Raw genomic sequence first — 13,588 nt, forward strand, 5'->3', positions numbered from 1 at the left:
TTAAAATAGACTCAGCTGTCATTCCCCATCTTTTTTCAGAAGCCCATCTGTAGAAATGCAAGCTGAGAGCACAGGAGGAGGAGGATCAAGGAGGGGCAGCTCTGGCGAGGCCAAATACTAGCACAAGAAGAGTGGCGAGGTCAGGCAATTAACCAAACACAAACCTTTTTGTGAGTCTTAGTACTTAGGATGAAAACAAGAAGGGGGGGTGGGGTGGGGTGGGGTGGGAAATCACTCCTTCAACACATGTCCAGTCAAAAAGAATTATCTCCCTCTCTTGAAAGACATTGGCAACCCACACAGGTTAAAACAAATATGAAATAAAAATGAAATATCCTGTTCCTTAAATCCCCCTACCCATCTTCTTCCCGTGCAAATCACTCTGCCGGTGAAACCACAAAAGACCACAGCCACAAGTCATACCAAGCCCTAGGGGTTAACTCTAATGTCTTGACCTTCATCTGTACTGCTAACCCCAATGTTACAGAAAACCACAAATAACGTAGGCACAAGAAACACAGAGAAAGAGAGCTGGTTCCTGAAATTTCAAACTGAAATTCAGGGCCTTACCTGGAAGTCCCGTTAAACCTGGAAGTAGTAAGCCACTTTCATTGGGAGGAGGGAGAGCAGATCTTTACTGAGTTTGCACAAAGGGGGCGAAGCAGGTGCAAAGGAGGGCATGGGGAGACCAAAAGAATTTGGGTCCCCCCCCTACCCAGCGTGAGAATAAAACAGAAACCCCAGTGAGGTCGGGGACGTGCTAAAGGTGATCCCTTAGTCCCACTGCTGAAGCTTCAGCGCTTGGAGTTTAGCCTGTGAGCAGCCCCTCCCTTGGGCTGCCCTCCTCCAGTCAAGTTGGATTTCTGACGTTCCAGCTCCTCTCCCCGCCCTGCCTCCGATTTCCAAAATAGCCTTGGGTGTCATTTAGCAGGGAGATTAAATTTCATGTGGTGGAGAGACGAAAGGGCATCGTTTTAGGAAACCCACCGGGGCAGACCAAAAAGCCCATCTCCAGAGAGCTTGCGTGTAGATGGACCCTCTCCACGGGGCCAGGCCTAGTGCCGTTTCTCAAGTGCTTTCCCCGGAGCCAAGTGACAGGTGTCAAAACTGGGATATGACGAGGGAGTGTTACAAGCTGTTGGGGAAAGTTTATTAGGCTTCTTGCCTACGTCAACTTCAGAAGGGAAAGAAAGAGGGGAGGCCGGGTATGTCATTCCAAGTGGCATTTCTGCTCCTGGATTTAAATTTAAAATATTATTGACTGAACCTTATTCTTGGCCTCCTATAGGCTGTAACATTTTTAGGGACAGGTGATGAACAGGTCTACTCCCAAAATTACTCAGTTCCAGGGTCAGACCTTCAAGCCTATCTATCCCTTGCAATTTAGCAGGAAATAAATAATAATAATAATAATAATAATAATAATAATAATTTTTATTCGTACCCCGCCCATCTGGCCACTCTGGGCGGCTTCCAACATATATAAAAACACAGTAAAACCTTAAACCTTATACAGGGCTGCCTTCAGCTGTTTCCTAAATGTTACGTATATAATGACTCACCTCCTTAACATCTGATGGGAGGGCATTCCACAGTGTGGGTGCCACTACCAAGAAGGCCCTCTGCCTTCTAGGCTTGCTGCTAAACATTCCCCAGGCAGTCACTTCAGACCATGAGGACTAGTCTGGTAAACCCAGGTATGGCTCATTCAGAAGAGGACCTGGAGGAAATTTTGTCCCCTTGTCCTCCACCTCCAGACATTTCTGCAATTTCCCAAGGACAGCCATTGGGTGAATCAAACCTGGGATCCCTTATGGTGGAAAACATTACTTAATGGCCATGTTACGGCTCAGAGCTTCCAGCAACAATCATGTCCCAATAAAACTAGAGGTGTGCCAAATATTTCACCTTGGATCCCTCCTTCCCTTCTCCTTCCATTAATTAGAAGAGAATATTCAAGAAATATTAAAGAGGAAACTCTGTGAAATTTCACGAGGGCTGCAGAGATTTTGCTGTGCTTTACATTTGAGGGGTGACCAGGGGGTGTTCATGACAGTCTTTCATTCTATAAATCATCCCTCTGGCAGTCTGCACTCTGCAGCCTTCCTGGGTGCTCTCCTTTCCTGAAACCCTGATGCCATCCTGAGCTAGGATTCCTGTCTGTTCATCGTGAAGCCCTTTTACTTTTGAAGAAATGGACATGGATTTTTACCGTTTAAAAACAAAATCATGGCAGCTGGTGTCCAGCAACATCTGGAGCATAGCATGTTGGGGGCATTCTACCTAAATGAAGACAACGGGGGAGGGGGGCTAAAAATGAAATAATTACATGTCTGGCCACATTGACTAAAATAAAACAAAAAAAAAATCCCTTAAAGCACAGTAAGGATATCGAAGGGTTTCCAGCATCAGGGGAGAGGGTTTTGTGGGTAAACATCCCTCTCATTTTAGCCAACATGCTGTCAATTCAATGGGCAAGAAGAGAGCACATTTCACTTACTGTACTTTTCAATTTATAAGACGAGGTTTTTTTTTTATTTAAAAAATAATGTTCCAAATTGGAGGTCGTCTTATACACGTGCGAGTGGCAGCATAGGTCCAGGAGGATAAATACAGTATTTATACAGCAGGGAGAATGTACACCTTTTCTTTCAGAGCACTGAGGAGCCTTAGGTTGAATCTTCAGAAAATCCCACACAAACCACCCACCCCATTTTACTAACAAAGACCCACAAGTATTTATTTATTTATTTATTTAGTCATTCATTCATTCATTCATGTCATTCATTCATTCATTCATTTCCCTTGATATACTGCCTTTCCGCCAAGGCAGCTTACAGTTGTTAAGATACTCAAACAAATAAATGAATATGTAAATTGGCCCTGAAGTAGTGGTGTCCACCTGAAGCAGACCCTAGTGTTGTCTCTGCCTGCTTCCTTCCTTGATCTCTTTGTCTTTCAATCCATTACGTCATGATGCTTCCCCCCTCAGCAAAGCCCAACGAAAGGCACGCATTCAGCAAAAAGCAGAACTAATGAGGGGGACTGAGAGTTGAGGCTCCAGTACTTTGGCCACCTCATGAGAAGAGAAGACTCCCTAGAAAAGAGCCCTGATGTTGGGAAAGATGGAGGGCACAAGGAGAAGGGGACTGACAGAGGACGAGATGGTTGGACAGTGTTCTTGAAGCGACTGGCATGAGTTTGGCCAAACTGCGAGAGGCAGTGAAGGATAGGCGTGCCTGGCGTGCTCTGGTCCATGGGGTCACGAAGAGTCGAACACAACTGAACAACAACACAATGAGGGAGAAATGCTTGTGCAAATATAATCTAATGTTTTATGTCATGGGTAGGCAAAGTAAGGCCCGGGGACCCAATTTGGCCCAATCGCCTTCTAAATCCGGCCCGCAGACGGTCCGGGAATCAGCATGTTTCTACATGAGTAGAATGTGTCCTTTTATTTAAAATGCATCTCTGGGTTATTTGTGGGGCACAGGAATTTGTTCTTTTTTTTCTTTCCAAAATTTTGTCTGCCCCCCCCAAGGTCTGAGGGACAGTGGACTGGCCCCCTGCTGAAAAAGTTTGCTGAGCCCTGTTTTATGTCATACCTACCTGTGCGCTGTTGCTGTGAAGGCCTAGGTAATCCAGCTGGCCTCCCTGTTGGGGGAAACTTGCATGCTACTTTGTGATGCTTTCTTGGTCCTAATAAAGCTATTGTTTTGCTGTTCTCTTATGGGATTTTTCTGCACAGAACCACTTCCATTACATGAATGGCAGGACAGAACAGAGCAAGTTAAAAGCTCTTGACTCCATCAGAAACATGCTTCTTCTTCCATACTGTCAATCACTGGCTCAACCACCTGTTTTCTTCACACGCATATATAGGGAGCCCAAAAGCTTGTAGTGGAAGCAAGTCGTTTTGTTTTGGATACCTTGACCTTCGCTTTCCAGCTAGACCTTCTGACACTCTTCTCTATTGCAAGGGAGAAAGAGATATGCCAAACAACCGAGCTGCATTACTGCACTAATGAAACGCAGTAGCTTAGGACTACTGCTTCCACGTTTTCAAAAAATGACTTTGCTGAAACAAAGGGAAGGAAATCCAGGAGCAACACAGCCTGTGGTCTTGTGTTACTGCTCAAGGGTGCCAGTGGTCTAGGTTCTTAGAAGATACTGGGACACACACTGTTACTGGATTAGGGTTAGTCCCTGCTGGATCAGAGTAAGGTCCATCTCTCCGAGTTTCTTGTTTCCAACAGTTTGCTGCCAGATAGAAGTATCTGGGATGTTCACAGAAGGGCATGGAGAAGAAGAGTTTGGATTTGATATCCCGCTTTTCACTACCTGAAGGAGTCTCAAAGCGGCTCACATTCTCCTTTCCCTTCCTCCCCCACAACAAACACTCTGTGAGGTGAGTGGGGCTGAGAGACTTCAGAGAAGTGTGACTTCGCCAAGGTCACCCAGCAGCTGCATGTGGAGGAGTGGAGACGCGAACCCGGTTCCCCAGATTACGAGTCTACCGCTCTTAACCACTACACCACACTGGCACTGGAGGAGAAAAGCCCTCGCCCACGGGACCAGTGGTGGAGGAATGCACACCCGGGGGTGGGACAATCTGCCCACAGAGGTGGGGCGATCCGCCCACGGGGGCACGCTGATCCTCCCGGGGATGCGAGCGCCTCCCACCAGGAGTGCAAACACCGCCAGCCGGGGGGTGCATCCCTGGCGGCCAGTGCCGCATGCTGGGCATATTTGCACGATTGGTGGGCGGCGCTGGCACCCCATGGAGGATCAGTGTAGCGGGGATGCAAGCACCGCCCACCGGGGGGGGGGTTGCGAACGCTGCCTGCTAGAGGGTGCATCCCTGGTGGCCAGCGCCGCTCGTCGATCAGCGGGCGGATTTTCGCTACGGCGATCATGAAAATCCGCCCGCCGGGGATGCGAGTGCCGCTACGTCGATCTGCCCAGGGGAATTTTGTCAACCCCCCCCTAAGCATGGCATCCAGGGCGGAGCGCTTCCCCCGCTCCCACCTTCTTCTGCCGGTGCACGGGGTCGGGACGTCTCACCAACAGGAATGCACTCCCTTTCATGCCTCCTGCATTTTCCAACTTTCAGCTTCATGTCTGCAGTTCCGGAGGTCCAATGCCTCTGAACCTGTCAAGGTCAGCTGAATTGTCCCTTTACATGCCACACAGATGGCACAAGGATTAACATTTGGTCAGAGAAGATGCAACCAGATTTTACCACCTCTACAGACTAGAAGACTGGAAGAGAGCACATTAGATTTCTTTCAGTGTTTGCCTTCCCCCATCCGTCATTGAGTTTGTACAGCATGTGTAACCCCGGAGGCTTCCAGCGCCAACTGGAGCAGCAGGCAAGGAGAATTCTTTCATCTATGTGCTGGTAACCTCTATGTTAGATTACTGCAACGTGTTATATGTAGGACTGCCTCTGCAGGTGGCTTGGAAACTCCAGCTGGTGCAGAATTCAGCAGCCGGCAAGACGGTTTGAGCATATTACATTGACCCTGGTCTAACTGCACTGTCTGTCAATTAGTTTCTGGGACCGATTCAAAATGCTAGTTTTGACCTATAAAGCCCTAAATGGCTCGGGACCACAATATTTCAAGGACCACTTCTCCCCGTATGAACCGACCTGGACCCTGCAATCAGAAACTGAGGCCCTTCGTTGTGTGCCTCCTCCGTGAGAAACCTGTTGGCAGGCCTTTTCTGCAGTGGCTCCACTTTTTTTGAACGCTCTCCCTGTGGAGGCTCGCCTGGCGCCTTCATTACATATCTTTAGGCGCCAGGAGAAAACAGTTCTCTTCGACCAGGCATTTGGCTGATGAACATTCTACGGATTTAAAAATGTGTTTGTGGGAAGAGGGTTGTTTTTGCTGTATTTTGTAGTCTCATTTTGTATGTTTCTGTTGTGAACTGCACTGGGATAAAGGGCAGTATACAAAATTAATTATTAATCGATTGATTGATTAATATTATGGGTTTGGTACGCAAACCTTCCTGCTATAAAGGACTAGCCTTGTCAAACACCTGCAATGACTTCATAAAGGCCAAGGCAATATGCCAGGTTTCTGCTGCTTAGCCTAGGATGAATGCATAGCTGGGAGCCAAACATTTAAATGCTGCTGCTTTCCAGACTTGCTGCCTCCAGCGGTAGAGAACACAGAGGTCAAGTTTCCAAAAGCTGGCAACACAAAGTTCTGCTTTATTCCAGAGTGGGCATGGGAACATGTGCTGCCTCTAAAGGCAGGTAAGCAAGTCATATAGGAAGAGAGAGAGAGGGGGGGTTAATTAGCTAACCTGTATATATTTACCTGAATGTATTTTTAGTCCAGAAGTATAAAAGTGCCTATGTTAAGCTTTTCTGTATGAAACCTCTCTGTAAAGCTGTGAACTTTGATCTGCATTGCACTTCTTTCTGGCAAGCTATGACTAAGAGTCTGGAGATAAACAGAGAGTAACTGTCCTTGCACAGAGAGGAATTGCCTAGGTCACAGATAGGATGGCCTTGCTGGAGTGCGCATGAACCAACTCAGGGCTAATGTCCTTTTGCCTTAAATGCACAACAGGAAATGTTCCTTATATGGACAAGAGGAAGATTCCTGGGGTGGGAAGAGAGCCAGAGAACTGTCTACATTAAGAACTGTCTGAAAATTGACTAGTTTTGTACTTGCTTGGCTGTCTGAACACTGCAGTACCTCTGCAATAAATAAATAAATAAATATTTTTTTATTATACTTCCGCCCATCTGGCTGGATTTCCCCAGCCATTCTGGGCAGCTTCCAACAAAAAATTAAATACAATAATTCATCAAATATTAAAAACTTTACCCTAAACAGGGCTGCCTTCAGATGTCTTCTAAAGTCAGATAGTTGTTTATTTCTTTACATCCGATGGGAGGGCGTTCCACAGGGCGGGCGCCACTACCGAGAAGGCCCTCTGCCTGGTTCCCTGTAGTTTCGCTTCTTGCAATGAGGAAACCCTCGGCGCTGGACCTCAGTGTCCGGGCTGAACGATGGGGGTGGAGACGCTCCTTCAGGTACGCTGGGCCAAGGCCATTTAGGGCTTTAAAGGTCAGCACCAACACTTTGAATTGTGCTTGGAAATGTCCTGGAGCCAGTGAGTATCTTTTAGGACCGGTGTTATACGGTCCTGGCGGCTGCTCCCAGGATTAGTTGTAGTTTCCGGGTCGCCTTCAAAGGTAGCCCCACGTAGAGCGTGTTGCTGTAGTCCAAGCGAGAGATAACCAGAGCATGCACCACTCTGGCAAAACAGTCCACGGGCAGGTAGGGTCTCAGCCTGAGATCCATAAAACGCCACATGAAGCATTGTGGACACCCTCCCAAACTCTACAATGCAAGAGTATTTTTGCAGGTCTCACTTAAGAAGGTAGGAAAAGCCCTGCTGGGATGCACTTATGAATCCCAGGAATGGGTAATTAGAAGAATATTGTCTCTGACACAAGTAGCTCGAACACAGCCATTATAGATTCATAGTCATAGTCATAGAGTTGGAAGGGAACCCAAGGGTCCTCTAGTCCAACCCCCTGCAATGCAGGAATCAGCAAAAGCATCAATGACTAGCAGCCGTTGGTAGCCTCACCTTCCATGAATTTGTCCAATCCTCTTGTAATGCCATCCAAGTTGGTGGCCATCATTGCACCCTGTGGGGTAAAATTCTCTTGTAAACGTTGTTATGGAAGAGCAGCAGTTAAAACCATTCGCAAAACAAGATCGGGAAATATTAAACAATTTTCAGGCTGTGATTGGGGGGGTCAGATGGCCCCACATATCCACTGATTTCCCCCCTCAAATAGAGGTGGGGGAGGCACTGTGAGATGGGGAGAAGGGATAAGCAAAATATCGTCTCCCCTTCTTACTGAAGATTGCATGCCTCCCACTGAATCAAAAGTTCATGTGTTTGCATAAGGCACCAGTTGAATATTACAAGTAGTGGGAAATAGAACTGGTTGTAGATTCTCTTAATCTGGGTAATCCTCTATTGAGAATTAAGGTAGGATGCCCTTGTTCTCCCATCACAGCTGGAGGGACTCCTTAGATAAAGTTGTCTGGGGTTTGGGACTAGGTCCCCCACTTTCCAGTAGATCAGGGGTGGCCAACTCCCAAGAGACTGTGATCTACTCTTAGTGTTAAAAGCTGGAAGTGATCTACCCCCTTTTGGAGGCTTCAGGTCAAAGTTGTTGAGCTCTTTTAGGGAAGAGGAAGGCCCATCAATTTTTTAGGGGTTCAGGTCTAAATTGTGTGGCTTTTTTGTAGGGAGGAGGAAAGCCAGTGATCTACCACAGACGTCCAGTGATCTACCAGTAGATCACGATCTACCTGTTGGATGTGCCTGCAGTAGATGGTTTCACACTGCCTCTTCAGAAGGAACAAACTGAACAGCTACTTCTATGGCAAAAATGACTTAATCAAGGGTATGATTAGAATTACTATGCAGACTCTGTTCTCTCCAACACTGTTACTCGGCTTCAATTGGCCAAATGGGGAAGGAAGCAACTTTTGGTAATTCCTCCTTTGCAGTCCTCAAAGCCCCTTAAATCTTTTCCAGAAGACTGTGGCATATTTAGAGGTGGTACATGTAAGAGTGGGAATGCTCAAAAATCTCTTCCCTCCCTCTTCTGCTGACAAAAGCCTTACCATCAGCAAAGCAGTTACATACAACCTTACAGCTGCAGTCCAAAAGACACTTAACATTAAAGCACACATATGTAGGATATTAAGGGATTCTTCCCACTTTGATTTCCCTTATTTCTTCCTAATGGGAAATTTCTCTTCACTGATTTCTTGAAATCACACAACCAGAATAATTTAAATATTAAATACTTTTAATTGTTTAAGTGTTAGCCAGCACACATAATAAGCACTGAGTGAAAATTACAAAAAAAGAGAAAATAGTATATCTTATATGGGAACCAGCAGCAGATAATGAAATGTAGATAGAACTGAATACTTGTAGCAATCAAGCTCGTACCAAGTTAACATTATATATAAAAACAATGCTAGAACAGGTCACTCACCATGATTTTTATAGGATTCACCAAAATTCTTTAACAAACCTTTTTCAAGACATCACAGCTTTTGTGCCTTTCTACAAGCATACCATTTTCTTAATAAAATGGACAAGTGCACACATGTTAAGTGACTTCACACAAGTGATGATTTAGCCATAGCCACATGGCATCCCATTTCACTTAAAGTAATACCACAGGTCAGTGTAGAACAAACACCACCACCATCATCATAATCATCCAGAAAGTTACAGGAGAGGTAGAAGTGAGATTTTTTGCAGGTTTCAGACCCACAATTGTTTCCAGATACAATGAATCAGCACCTGAACTGGCCAGTGGTAAAGTATCTTATGGCAAATGACCTCTCTGTCAACATGTTTCAGTTCAAACTAGCCAATCAATCAAATCACAATAGGTTTTTTTTCAATTATGTAACCAAAGTGTACACATTTTTACCATTCAGCAAGATCAGCTGAAGATGCACAAGGCATTAAACAACATAGTATGTCTTCACATTATCTATAATAAAAACAAATTTAAGCTTCTCTTCCCAAATGCAGTGGAAATGGTCTCATTTGAAAGAAAAGGCTCGTGTTTCTGCACACCAGACATCCTGTACTCACTTGTTTTGAGCTGCCCTCCTGCCCAGTCATCTCTTTTTCTTATGAATTTTGCCAACAAGTACAATAAATTATAGTTTATTTGGCAAAGCAGGCAAGATATATTACTAATAGTTGTTTTGTTAAACGTTTCTCAACAATCAGCTAAACCTGTCCATAAGCTGAATAAGTAACTTAACACTTTTTCCCCACTCAAAACATTAGTATTGCTAATAAGTTTAACAAAAAATACCCACATTTTTCTTTTAAAAAATGAAACCTAGAACAAAAAATTGGCTTTTAAAATTACTTACAAGACGCTACGAAATTCTGTTGTAAAAGCATTTACAAGTACAACTATTCATTTTCATAATTTTATATAAATGTTTACCAAAAGTTTAAGTGTGCTGGTGATTAAGACCCATAAAACCATGCAGGGTACAATTTCAAGCTGGGTTTCCAGACAGGCAAGTAAAAACACACACAGAGAGAGACACAAACACACGATGCTGAATTCTCAAAAACTTGTAAATTTGTAGGCTGACTAGGTGTCTACAGTAGAATATTTAGGCTTAAATGAAAGCAGTCTGTTTTCCTCATTCTAAAAGTGTTTTTTTAAAAACAGATAATCCTGTTTCTAGCATTTATTGGTGCAAAACATTAAAGGAAAACCAAACACTATCAAACATAAAAATAGGTAACTGAAACAATGGTCAATAAGAACCATTAAAACCAAAATAATGTTAACTCTAATTAGGCTACAAGTTTTGCCCGTTCACTGTAGATATTATTATAGCCAAAGTTCAGAGAAAAATGCAAAGTATTCCATATGCTCGGTAGAGCTTTGATCAAAGCAGAAGGCCCCCCCCCCCATGCCACACCACTGTTGGGAGACTGTGAATTTTAAAACTAGTTCACAACAAGGCATTGAGAGAAAGTGTCGCTCCAAAGATGAACGAAAAGCACAAGTGCTTCCGGGCACATGCAAAGCAACATTTGCCTGGTGAATTCTGTATCTTTAGGTAACAGAATATCAGGGTAGGTTTTTTTTAAAAGCGGAAATGGACCCAGATATTGGTCGGCGGTCTTCTGTTTACAGAATTAAACACTTTCCTGCTATAAATGTTCTGCAGAGTCGGGCGATCCTTTGGAGCAGCTAGGGTGGGAGCAGAGGAGATGGAAGGAAATCACCTCCCCGCTGCCCAATTTCAATTTGCAGAAGGGCTCCCCCTGGAGCCAAGCCATTAACTCACTATGTATCTCATCCTAAGGCTAAATGTTGCAACGTTCTAGTAGCATTTTGTCTACAAGCCCTACATAAACAAAATGCCTAATAATAAACCAAACTAGACTCGGTCCACATTTAGCTTTATATGGTCATCTGGTTACTATAAGGTTCCTCCAGTCTTTGCTACTCTTCTCAGTTTCCATCATCCAAGCGTAAGAAAACAACAGAACTCATCCTCACAAAAAGTTTGACACACACACTTTCAGACAAATCTCTTAGATGTGTTTTAGATTAGGAACCTCTAAATATTGCATAACTAAGCTGCATAATAATTTAACACACCTGATATCAGTGTTATCCCAGGGCAAGTCCAGCAGGAGCTGTTAGCTGGGACATCACAGTGTGCTTTATTTGGAGCATTGGTACATATTGACATGAGTCAGAGGGGGAAAGAACTGCATTGGTTCTGAGCATGCCTTATCTTCCAGCTTAACGTATATAGGCAAAGCTCAGGATCAAAAGCAATGCGACTGTTCAGTATCTCCATATGAAGAGCCCATGTATTGATTCTACAACACATGTAAGTGCATGCCCTGTGGCATTAGTACCAGCTGAACTTAATACTGCTAGAAAAACATCCTGCAGAAATCAATGCAGGTGCAATAGAACTTTTTCCCCCCAGTTCCAAAGCAGAAAACTGAATTTCAGTTCACATGCATTAAATTTAATTTTATCTTTTGGTGGGCATATGTTATAGCCGTTTTCTACTAAAATAAAAAAAAGGCCAGCACAAAAGAAAATTAAATGAGAAAGGATGCCTTCATAGGAAATACAACTAAAACAGACACATTTTATATAGTCTAAAGCTAGGGAAACCTATGCTGGAAACTGATTATGAAACATTCATACTGTAAACTACAGCTATCAAATGCAGCTTGTTATAATCCCTTTAAATATATTGCTTGGTTGCAACAAAAAGTGAGTACACAGTTATATTTTATCTTTTAAGACTTTGAAAGGCACGTTACTTATAACCACCAATTATAACCACAGTTTTAAACAGTTTTCACAAATTAATAACTCGAGTGTCTAATACACCCATTACTACAAAGCAGTCCTGGAGAAGTCAACAGAAAAAAGTAAAGGCTACCAAACCACTGCTTTTTAACACAGTAAAATTGGTAAGAGCTAAATATGATCAACTCCCCCCACTGTAAAGTAATTCTAATCCACAAAGCATATATGACCTCATGACATTTAGTGAAAAATGCACAAAGCATAATTTCTCAGCATTAACCTTCAAAGTAATACAAAGGCTGAAAATACCAAACTAAGAAAATGGCACTCGGATTATTATGCCTTTCAATGAGTCCTTTGTTTATTAAAGTGAAGAGGGAGAGCATGAGGTATCTGCAAGTTCCTGCTGCACTCATCTTGCAGTCCTTTTACTCATTATTACATTTACTCTAAACATTCACAAAGCCAGGCTCCTATTTGAATTACTGCTCCTTTTGTGCCAGCATTTGCTGGGAGGGAGACTGGGTGAAGGTCGTGCTACACAGGGGCGTCTTGCCCATAGAGGCAAGTGGCGCGGGGCACCAGGGCTCCAAGTTTGCGCCAAGTTCTTGAGGGCGCCTGGGAAGAGGCGGAGGCTGAACGCGGCGCCTCCCGGCACCAGCTCACTGCCCTCGCCTGCTGCGCTGCGCCCAGAGCCTCCGCCTGCCGTGGCCACTGCGGCACAGGCACCAGGGAAGAGGCAGAGGCTGGGCGCGGCGACCTCGCCCACCACGCTGAAGCAGCGCCGCGCCCGGAGCCTCTGCCTCTTCCCCGCCGGAGTAGCTGCCCTCCAGCCGTTGCCCGCCTCCTCCAGCTCCACAAAGCTGCTGGCAGCGCTGTAAAAAGGTGAAACGGGGGGTGCCGGAGGGATCTTTGAAGGGGGGCGCCAGAGGGATCTTTGAACCATGGCACCGGATATCCTTAAGTCGCCCCCTGGTGCTACACATGGTCACCACAGCTATAGGTGGCTGCCTAGTTCTGCCTGTCTCTGCAACCCTTCTCAGCTAATCAGGAAGTGGCTGGGAGGGGGCAGAGTTTGACCTAGATGGGCCAGAGGTAGAACTTCTTCATTACCTGTACACAATAGGGCTCAAAGCTGGGCCTGGGGTGTGGGGAGAGAGATTAAGTACATTTATGACGAATCCATTAATCATGCTTCCGGGAGCAGTATCCAATTTAACAACTTAGTAAGCAAGTAAAATCTGTTCCAAGCATTCAAACTATGTTTCTTCTACCAGGATCCCTCACATTTCCAAAATGATTCTTTGAACTGAGCCAACTGTTCTCCAGAATTTGCCATGGACATATAAAACACGCACACATTACTTGTTTATCAGTATATAGAGGTATTCTCACATTTTACAAGATTGTTAAAACATTAATACTCCTAAGTGATAAGAACCCAAACATTAACGCCCCAATCCAGAGATTCCTGTCACACACTGAAGCTCAGCAACATACACACCACTTCCTATATGAACTAGGGTCTCCTCTCGCCCAATTTGTCAGGGAGCAATTTATGTGTATGCATCCCTTACCCCATTATTTGTATGAAGCTGTCCCCAACATTAAAGTGGAGGGAGAAGCCCGAGCTTGCAGTGAGCAAAATCAAAAAGTACCAGTGAAACTTTTGGACTGGTGCCTCATCTGTTCCAGTTC

At 44.6% G+C, this 13,588-nt stretch overlaps 1 protein-coding gene across 1 annotated transcript in view; it reads right to left on the minus strand.

Annotated features, from left to right (window-relative positions):
- OBSCN (obscurin, cytoskeletal calmodulin and titin-interacting RhoGEF) overlaps positions 1-693 on the minus strand; it is a 216,747-nt gene extending 216,054 nt beyond the window's left edge. The window contains exon 1 of the mRNA XM_033166000.1: positions 571-693. The gene's annotated coding sequence lies outside the window, so the exon portion shown is untranslated. The remainder of the gene's footprint in view (positions 1-570) is intronic.
- Positions 694-13,588: the final 12,895 nt, after the last annotated feature.

The sequence above is a fragment of the Lacerta agilis genome, chromosome 12 (assembly GCF_009819535.1).
Source record: "Lacerta agilis isolate rLacAgi1 chromosome 12, rLacAgi1.pri, whole genome shotgun sequence".
NCBI classification, from domain to species: Eukaryota; Metazoa; Chordata; class Lepidosauria; order Squamata; family Lacertidae; genus Lacerta; species Lacerta agilis.